Below are 8,892 nucleotides of genomic sequence, written 5' to 3'. Positions count from 1 at the left end.
CTCAAGCGACTGCTTTGGGGCTCTACAAAACAGCAGCTTCAGAGATTGGCACTGTGAGGTGTGTGAACCTTGTTGTGCCTATACATCAGTAGAACAGCAGCAAAGCCTTACAGGTGACTGTGCTGACAGCTCTCGTAGCCAGTAACACACAACTGTGCTAAATCCCTTGTGATGGCTTTGATTTCATTTGTGCCAGTGAAATCCTGGTCAAAGGAACTGCAGCAGTGTGATGAGCTAAGATGAAGATACTGGTTTTAGTAGCGCTCTAAGTTGAGTGGAAGAACAATTGAATGAGGGTTACGTGCTTTCTCTGGGACTGTAAGGTTTTTTTTGCTGAGGGAAAGAGCCAGCTTTTCATGGGCTGTGTGTGGGCTTTGGCAAGGACAGACAATGCAATCTGTCAGTAAGCCATTTTGGGTGCTTCAGGTTTGTAAGCTTGTCTTTTTGTTTTTCAGGCGGATATTTGGAGCATGGGTGTACTGCTGTATGCTCTGCTGTGTGGGTTTTTCCTTTGGACGATGACAATACGATGGCACTCTACAGGAGGATAACATTGGGTATCAGTTGTGCTAGAATACACTGAGAAGGGAAATAGCTGAGCTTGACAAGAGGCCTTGCTGTTCAGATGGCAGAACATGCTGAGCTGTGGGTAGAAAGGCCTGTCTGTACACTGAAACTTGGTCCATTTGTGAGCAGGACTTTGTCCATTTCTGCAGGGCAGCAGAAAACTCTTTGTGTTCATCATGATGCCAAGAAGCCGAACGCGGCACATGGCAGATGATCCAACTGCTTCAGGTGTTCGTTTCCTTAGAGTTGTGAATAGTTTTGGACTGAGAGTTTGCAAGCAGAATGGAGCTCTTAGAGCTGTCAGAGATCATTTCTGCACTGTTCAGTTCTACCTGCCTCACATACACAGGATCTCAGAGCTGCATTGCTTGAATTGGTGGAACTTGTGTAAGTGAACTGGGATGAGCAAGTTTTAGAACTTAATCAGACTGCAGTAAAAAAGTGGATAATCTTACGGGTATTAAGATACAGGCTTGCTATTTCTGCACTGAATTTGCTTTTATCTTACGTGGCTGTGATCTGAAGGTTGCTTGAAACGCAGGCACCTGGGCACTGTTGTGTCACTGAATTTCACACATTATAGACCCTGAAATGTCCTGGAATCTAAAACTCTGACTTGTTTTAAGCCTGCTGCTTGAATCTAATCAGGGTCATCGTGTCTGTGCGCAGTGTTTCTGTGATGCTCCACATCATTTCATGTTGGGAATGCTGAAGGACTATGTGCCACAACTGTGGTCAGAACAAAGTATGTCTGGTGTGATCTCATGCATTTTGCAGCTCCTGTGAGCAGTTTGCCTTCCAGCATTGCCCTCAGCCAAGCACATCTTCATTTCACCATTGAATTTATTCAAGTGATTCTTAAGGCTGATTTTGCATATGTCTGTTCCTACGTTTGGAAAGTAAAGAAATGTCAGAATCACCCAAATAGTTGTTCAAGGTTCATTCTAAATCCTCTTTTATTTTAGTTATTTCATTTTCATTAAACTGTTTTATTGCAGAGAGGAAGATACGCTGCTCCCAAATGGCTTTCACCTCGCAGTACCCTGCGAGTTCACCAGCTGCTACAGGAAAAAGAGCCGCTTCTGTTCAGATGGATCTACAAGATGCTGTTGCAGGAGCTCAAAACACTGGTGGAGTACCTGGAAATTATTCAGTGTTTGAACAAGTTAAATTGTTCCATGCCATGAAGAAAAGGTGAGCGTTGCCTTGTGCTGAAATTCTCAAATAAAAACATGGTACTAGTTACAGGTAATAGAAATAATTACTATTTTAGTAATTAAACAGTCTTCAAGCAGCTTGCTTGTTCTTAATTGAGCTGTAGAACTAAAACCAGTCTGTAAACAACAGATGTCTCATAAAGAAAGCTGAACACACTCAGTGTGCATTTGAGCTCTATCTGGGCAGTCTCATAAATACAAAGTGCTCGTGGAACGTTTGCTGTAACCACAGGTTCTGTAACTGCTCTTCCCAGCTCAGGTGTTTGACCTTCCTTTAGGTGAAGTGATGAAATACTGCTGGTTTCTGTTTGTGCTTCTGGGCACCTCGAAGCTCTTAGGAATAGAAGAATTGTCTCCAGTTCTTTTCAGTGCTGTAAGTAACAGCTCGAGTGTTTCTGCCCACTAGGTAGACCCAAAGAAGCGGACTGCAGTTAAACAACTGTTAAGTCACCCTTGTCTCGTGCAAGGTCCTTCTGATGCTGTTCACTGGTTCAGTAAGTGCACGTGTGGGGAGATGGTTGCTGCAGATACTGGGAAGTTGCCGTGTATTTGCAGGCAATGGCTGCCGTTGGTCACTGGGTGGCGCTGTTTCTCTGCAGAACAGCTGTGCTGTGCATGCCGTGTAACTAGTGATGAAGAGGAGACAGAAGCGTCACTTCTGCTCTAGTCAAAAGTCTCATCTGCTGACAGGTTTTGTACTTGAATTCAGAGCTCAGAACCTGTTGCCACAGAGGGACTAGTTGCTGAAGTTGGATGGCTCTTTCTGTTTGCTCCTTGTAATAGGTAGCCATAACACTAACTGCTTAGAAAAGCATCTGAAATCATGGCTAATTACTGACTGCTGCATAGCAGAGCACTATCACGGTGAGACTGGGCTGTGAGATGACTTGAAAGCTGCTTCCTCAGTATAGGTCTTATTCTTGCAGCTGGGACGCCTCGATGAAGACTGTGCAACAGAGCTTTCTGTGCTTCACAACAGGAGAAGAGTCTCTCAGCATTAACATCAGAGGTAATAAACGTTCACATTTATTCTTTTTTCTCCTTTAATTGTGTCTTCTCAGCCTTTCTATGTTATTTCTATGTTCTGTTCTACCATGCTAAAATCCTTATTGGTCTCTGGAAGTCCAGGCAGACTCAAAACAGAAACTTATGGACGAACAACAGATGTCACATGCTGGCTTAACTCACATTAGTGAAATGTTTCACTAAGAGGTGGAAAATATCAACACGTGGCTCAGAGAACCAAGCAAGTTTGGGGAATTACAGTTCACAAATACTTAAAGAAATAAATTCATTCCTGTAACTTCTGGAAATAAATGAGGAAAGCTGAACTGAGCGCTTCTGGAGATGCTGTACTAATGTCAACAATGGCATTCCAAGCTTTCTGTATAACTTCAGTAAGAATAGATGTAAAATGTAAGTTTTATCTAGGAGAGATCATCTGTGGAGTCACTGTTACTTCTTTTTAGGTACAGGGAATAAAGAGAACAATCTACCTACAAGGGGAAAAAGTGCTTCTCTTCAAGTCTGTGATATTTTCTCAGTCTTAATTCAGAGGACTTCTAATGCCTTGTAAGTAATTCAAGCTTATTATACTACAATGAGTCTGTCAAGCATTGTACCCACAGTTCTCACAGTAGTCAAAATATCCAAATCCACCTTCTTCTGGTTTAAAGCCATTTCCCCTCATTCTTTTGCTACCTGCCCCATCCCTCTCAGCCTGTCCACATAGTAGAGGTGCTTTCAGCCCCCTCTGATCACCTTCATGGCCCTCCTCTAGACCTGCTTGAGCAACCCCAGGTCCTCCTTGTGTTGAGGGCTCCAGAACTGCATGCAGTACTCCAGATGGGGTTTCAGTGAGAGGAGTGTAGAGGGGCAGCACCACCTCCCTCCACCTGCTGGTCATGCTTCTACGCTTTAAGGCTGATGCTGTAAGGTCCTATATGCTTTAAGGTTTAGATTAGCTCTAAATCTTTTGGTACCTTACTTGTTCTGTTTGGCTTAGCAAGGAAGGTCTTCTCCTGAAGCATCCTCAGTCTTTGTCTGGGCAGCATCCTTAGAAATTACATGGACGTTACGTGGGTGGGTGCTCCAAGGGGGGAAGAGCTCACCTTTCTGATCTGTTTCCTTTTAGGACACAGTCCTGGAGAGGATCAGGTGGAAGCCCACTGAAAGCATGAATCCTACCTGTGCTGCTGACAAGCAGTGTTTTGAAAGCTGGATTTGCACCCTTACCTGCCAGGACCAACACTTCTGCTTCTGAGGGCTCCCTGGCACTGCTCTGCAGTTGGCGTTCAGCTGCAGGGGATGGTTTGCCCAGGCAGAAGCAGGAACGCCAACTGCCAGCTGGTGACTGCTTCCTCGTGCTGGGCACGCTTGGTCTGGAGAGAGAAAACAGAGCATGCTGCCAGTCGTGGTGCAGGGTGAGGGAAGAGCTGCTCCAAGCCCTTGACAACAGTTGCAGAGGACGCTTCCATTCCTACAGCTCAACCCTCAAGTCCTGCTGGCTACACTCCTCTCAACCATGGCAAGCAAGATGCGCAGCATAGGAGCAAAGGCTCCACAGCCGGAAAGGACAGGAGCTGGCAGGCTCATATATATAAAATGGACAAAAAATGAACCAATAAAACCCACCCGACCAATGATGACAGGGGCTGGAAAGGGAAGTCCTCTTTACCTTTCAGATGGAAAATCAAGGACTGTGTGGAAGATCCTCAGATCAGCTGTGGGTCCTTCCTCCACCTCGACATCGCTGCTCTGCGTCGCCGTGGGAGAGCTGCTCTGTCCTCTCCTCTCTGCCTGTGCCTCCTGCAGCGTGAGCAGCTTTGTGGCAGGAGGAGAATCCCACACAATCTTGGGCTCGGCCAGAGAGCTGTGCCCTGCAAGGGGAAACCACAGGTAAGAGGGAGGATCAGAAAGCAGCAGCACAGCCATCCCAGTTCTGCATTTCTCTCAGACTTTCTTATCCGAGCCACTGGAAGAAGAGGAGCTCAAAAGAACCGTGTGCTCTAGAGGTATGCTCGTGGCAAAGGACACAGCCACAATTAAGAGCAGCTCACTGTATCATAACAGGCAAACAAAAACCCTAGAAAAACTAGCGGACTGGGAACTCAGAAAGCTTTGCTGCCACACTTCTATCAAGCTTCACCTTCTTGCAAAACATCTTAACAGCAGTGATGGTTTTCTCCATGTAAGTTATGGGTTTGGACACTCAGGACCCAGGAACTGGGCACCATATTCTAATCTAAGCCCAGAAGCCTGCTGTCTCTTCAACAGTAAGAGCATTTTCAAAGGTCTTGGAGAAGATCCAAGGCAGCTTGGATCAAGGTGTCAGATCAACATCAAGCTAATGGAGGAAGACACTCACCTGCTCCCTCTCCCACGGCTGGTGTGGATTTGGAGCTGAAGAGGACATCTGTGTGGCTAATGATGAACTCCACCACAGTCGATTGTGTCTGCAGCTCCATGCAGGCAGCTTCTCCGTAGGTGGAGGCAGACTGGCTCTGCTGGGATCTGAAGAAAAGGCAGATCTTACAAGTCATTTCCCCAAGATCATTTCCCCCAGTCTGAATTTCTGTAGCCAAAAACTGTCAAACTGGGCTCAGGAGACTTCCGCAGTGGGCAATCAGCGATGCCACTGACGAAATTCTCCTGGATCATCAGGGACACAGCAGTCCCAGCTAAACAAGTGACTAGAAACTGTCATCTAGAAATTGTGCCCCTGGAGGTTGGGGGAGAGCAGAACTAAGCATCGTGTTGAAACGGAAGAAGAAGTTTACCTTAAGACGTTTGGAGCCCACACTATGGCCAAGTTCTGAGCACCCATGTTGGTGACGGAGCAGTTCCCGGCCAGAGACGCCAAGTGTCTCATTAAGTACTCCAGCGTCCTGGAAAACAAGAGGGGCAGATGTTCAGCACCAAAAAGCAAGCCGTGCTGCAGTGCACAAAACAAACCTCACTTCATGCTGGTTGTTGTCATTGCTACCGTCCCTGAATATGAAGTAGGTAAAACATTCCCAGTGCCACCACGCTGCAGCACCAAGCCCCAGCACAGCACAGCCGCAGCCATCGGCTGCACCAACCGTGCCCCCATGCCAAGGAACTGACCCAGTCAACCAACCCGACGCAGCCTTCAGCCGCTTCAGCGTGCACAGGCATGATGCTGCCAGCGTGAGGCAACACCTGGAATCGCATCATGGCCCTCTGAAAGGCAGCAGGGCTGAGCTCAGCAGACCGAGCGCAGCACTGACCTGTAGTGAGGAGCGGGCAGCTGCTGGATGGCGTCCTGCATGCTGAGCAGCCGCTCCTCCTCTGTAGCTGCGCAAACAGTGTCCTGGAAAAAGGCAGGAAGGGATTCAGACACCAGGCGGGAATAGCAAAGGGAAGGGAATTCTCGCAAGCGTCGTGTATAGTTTAAGTAAGCACCTCCTGGCACCACCAGAAGTGGCATCAGCCAGAGGCAGGAGGTGGCAAAGACATGCCTCGTGGGGCTAACAGAAATAAGACCTCGGAGCTGGGGCACTGCTGCAACCATCAGCCAGGACGCCCAGGGAAGAGGTACGTGTCATTTCCAAGACATTGCCCTGAGCTTACCGAGAACTTGTCATACAGCTGGTCAGTCAGCAGAGGGTTTGGGAGCTCCCTGAAGTACATCTTGCATAGGGAGCTCACGCTGTGAATGTCACGGACGCTGAGCTCGGGAACCTGCTCCGACTCAAATTCATGGCTGCAGAGAAGGACACAGGATTGGGCAGAGGGCTTTGAGAAAGAGGAAAGCAAGTCCAAAGCCACACCAAATACAGTCAAGACAAGGAAGGGGTTCCTCTGAACGCCCGCAGCATGGCACGTGCCCCTGCTGACAGCTGTGTCAGTCGCAGCACTCTTACCGTAGGCGCTGGATCCTGGACGCCACGCCGGACAGGCGGTAGATCCCCCGCACCACGCCATGCTGCTCTATGAACTCGGCGCAGCTCTGCAGGACCTGGGGGACTACAGAACAAGAGCCAGCGGTTAGCTCAGCTTCTTACTCAAGTTCTGCTTCAGGCCGTGCTCTTCTCCCATCCCATTCAACTAAGCCCAGACGGGCCACTGCTTGCTTCCTCCTTAGAGGAGAAAGCTGGCAGAGACAGCTGTGAGGAAACTGCACAGAGATGTCTTCCTGGCTTTCCAGAAATGCCACGACCTATCATCTTCAGATGCCCAACCGAGGAAGATCTCAGCAATGGGCTGTTCCTTACCATCACGGCCAGAGCGGAGAAGGTGCTCCCCCAGGTCACACCCAAACACCCCTTCCTTCTCCGGCTCCGGCTGCTCCGATCTCCTGGGGCGGGCCTTCACCACCGAACGAAGGAAGGGTGGGAGCTTGCCCCGTTTCTTCGGCACTGCGCAACAAAACAGAGAAACCAGTTCGTTTCAGGCTTGGATCGGTTGGATGAGGCAGAGCACGTAACAATGGGAAGAACATTCCCAACAAGGACACGCAGGAACGGATTTTCCCCATCCCTGCTCTCGTCTCCTACAAAATGCAGAGGCTGGCCACCCAGACTGAGGCAGGGGCCTTGGAGCCTGAGGATGCTCCTTTAGGCACCTTCCAAGCCCAAGCCATTCCAGGAGGATTCTGTGACTTCCCCAAGCCCAGGAATAAACACAGTGGGATTGGGCCAGATCTCTCCGTGTTCCCATGGACCTTAATGCAGTCATCCTTGCTAATCTTGCTCAACTCGGGCATTAACCAACCCCCTGAAAGCCACGCTCTGACCCCAGCTTACTAACCCGCATTGTCAAATGTAACATGTGTACCTGGCTTTGGCAATGAAGCGACCAGGGACTCGGGAACCTTTCCGCTGATGAGTTCCACGCACTCACCAGGGAAAGATCCAACCTGTAACAAGAACAAAAAGACAGCTGGGCATTAGCCCCAGCCCAGAGCCAAAGGGAAGGTCCTCTGACACCGACACAGGGCAACCGTTTGCATCCGGAAGCCATCCTGTGCAGGCAGAGCAGCTCCAAGCTGAGATTCCAGACTCTACTGAAGTTGGGCTCTCTAGTCAGAAGCGTGTGCCTACCTGAAAGCCACGCTTGCCTCTCCACCAGGGGCTCAGCTCCTTTGGTGGCATAGCAATAATGCTCACCAAGTCTCCTACCTGCAAGAGATTGAAACGTCAATCCCAGCTTCAGCACAGCTGGCAGGAAAGCACAGCTCATACCACTGCCTGCTTCTGCGCCGCAGAATAGCCTCAAGCTTGACAGCCATTGCACCAATGCAGCCCCCAGGGCACAGTCCTGGAGAGGATTTGCTTTACTTGTTTCCTGGAGACTTGGATTCTCAGATGGCTTTGACTGCAGCAATTTCTGATGTTCAAACTCTGTTTTTCAGGTTTTGTTAACTTACTGCTGTGCATTTTGTTTGCCTTTCACAAATAGAACTTTGCAAAATAAATCACGGGTACTCAAATGAAGTGCTGCTGTGCCTCCTGTGCTGGAAGGTTAATGACCTATGTAACTTCTTTGCAAAGTATAAGTGCAGCGTGCACTGCAAGATGCATTAACTGCAGCGTGAGAAAAATCAGTCCTGTCTAATTCTCATTTAGGAGATAGGAAAGCCTAATCCAAAAGACAAACAAACCCCCGAACCTGGAGACTTAATATCCAACAGGTGAACAGGTAGGATTAGGGTCACCCTAGGAAGTAGCAAGTGCTGCAGGTTGGTTTGCTTAGCTCTGAACCACAGAGAGGCACCACGATGTGAAGGGCAAACGGCATGAAAACACATGCACAGGCGCTCCGCATTCAAAGCGTTTTGGTTGCCCAGGACTTTGTCAAGGAAGCCCTTCTTGCCCCTCAGCCCCAGGAGTCTGACTGCATCACCCTGTGATGGACTGAACAGCGACTGCAGTCACACACCTGAGAAAAACCCTGATCTCAGTCCCTCACAAGAGCACTTAGAGCTGCTGTCCTGTGAAAGTCCATCCCTGTCCAACTCTGTCACAGCACTCTGTGTTACTGTGTGTCTGAGCGGCAGCTGGCCCACCTTCCAGCACTGCACACAGATGGCACTGTCCCCCCTTATTCAGTCAGCCTGTTTCCTCTGAGCACACTCGGCTTCTCC

General features: G+C 49.1%; 1 long non-coding RNA gene across 1 annotated transcript; it reads left to right on the top strand.

The window, feature by feature from the left end:
- Positions 1 to 3,201: 3,201 nt before the first annotated feature.
- On the top strand, positions 3,202 to 8,238 carry LOC140264757 (uncharacterized). The gene is made up of 2 exons (XR_011906100.1): positions 3,202 to 3,356; positions 3,919 to 8,238. It is a non-coding gene; the product is annotated as an uncharacterized lncRNA (long non-coding RNA).
- The last annotated feature ends 654 nt before the right edge of the window (positions 8,239 to 8,892 follow it).

This window comes from Excalfactoria chinensis (assembly GCF_039878825.1).
Source record: "Excalfactoria chinensis isolate bCotChi1 chromosome Z unlocalized genomic scaffold, bCotChi1.hap2 SUPER_Z_unloc_6, whole genome shotgun sequence".
In the NCBI taxonomy this organism is placed as follows: Eukaryota; Metazoa; Chordata; class Aves; order Galliformes; family Phasianidae; genus Excalfactoria; species Excalfactoria chinensis.
Note: the sequence above shows the minus strand (reverse complement) of the source record. Positions and strands in the feature narration are given on the sequence as shown.